The following is a 1,393-nucleotide window of genomic DNA, read 5'->3' as shown; positions in this document are numbered from 1 at the left end:
CAACAGAAGATAATGCAGGAGAAGATTGTGGCGATGAAAGCGAAATCGATGATGATGGAGAAGGCGAGGAGTCCACGAGGCCGATTCAAATTCTAATGAAATCACTGACCCTGTGCTTACGGTGGATGTAATATACGAGCACACAGCACTCAATCTACTGGAACAAATGTACTGAATAAAGCTCCAGACATCGAAGTTCAAAATTGAGGCAACGTGGAACAGCATTCGGTAAAATCTACATTCAAAACAGCAGCACATTTAAATAAATCAGAGACCAGCAAACCTGATACAAAGTCTAGTATCAAACACTCTGGTACCAGTACAACGCGTAGTCATCGCAGAGGTGGCGGTAATGATGAGATACAAAATATCAATCAGACAACGGGTAATAACACCATTTCAAGTGAAAATCCCGAGGAATGTGCCCATCGTTGCTTAATTAAGACTGATACAGTTAAATGACAAACCCCTAGGCCCCCGGCAGGCCCACCTTTTGGCAAAATGTGGTATCATAAACGGCCAAAAGAGCAAGGTGAGTTCTCTGCGGTTTGGCGCAAAAGGAAAAGGCTAGAGCGGGCACATATCAACATATTTTATTATTTATTATCACAATTGTATACTAATCAATATATTATATACGCTACAAATGTGGATCAAAAGATAAAATAGCAAAAAATAGAGAAAAAGAAAATGTACACATACATAAGTATGTACATATATAGTTACATATAATTCTTGACATTAAAATGTTTGGCCTTGACAGTATGTTCAAACATCTTTGAACATGAGTACATATCAGCCTGGGTAATAAAATTTAACATAACAAGTAAGAAAGTCTAAGTTCGGGCGTAGCCGAACATTAAATACCCGGCGAAAGTATTAAATCAAATAAAACACCTCTTCGAGGTACAATTTTCGAGTGACGAAAGCTGAACTAGAAACACAAAATTTATGATATCAATTTCATTACGAAAATTATACGCATTTTTTAACTGTCTTTGAAACGTAGGAAAATCTTTTTTATTCATACGAATCGTTGCAAAATTTCTGTCTTTTATTTTGTGTTTCTAGCAGTAGACGGAATTTCGCAACGTTCCGAATAAATAATAATAGATTTTTCGTAAGTTTCAAAGGCAGTTAAAAAATGCGTATAATTTTCGTCACGAAATTGATATCATGAATTTTGTGTTTCTAGTTCAGTTTTTTTCACTCGAAAATTTTACCTCAAAGAGGTGTTTAATTTGATATCTATTATTTTGGGGTAGCAAATTAAAAATCGACGAAAATACAAACAATAATCTAAATGTTTTACTTTTCTTACGTTTCAAAGGCAGTTAAAAAATGCTTATAATTTTCGTCACGAAATTGATATCATAAATTTTGTGTTTCTAGT

This window comes from Rhagoletis pomonella, unplaced genomic scaffold (assembly GCF_013731165.1).
Source record: "Rhagoletis pomonella isolate Grant_MI unplaced genomic scaffold, Rhpom_1.0 Rhpom_scaffold_00077, whole genome shotgun sequence".
NCBI classification, from domain to species: domain Eukaryota; kingdom Metazoa; phylum Arthropoda; class Insecta; order Diptera; family Tephritidae; genus Rhagoletis; species Rhagoletis pomonella.
The sequence above is the reverse complement of the archived record's forward strand: the minus strand, read 5'-3'. Positions refer to the sequence as shown.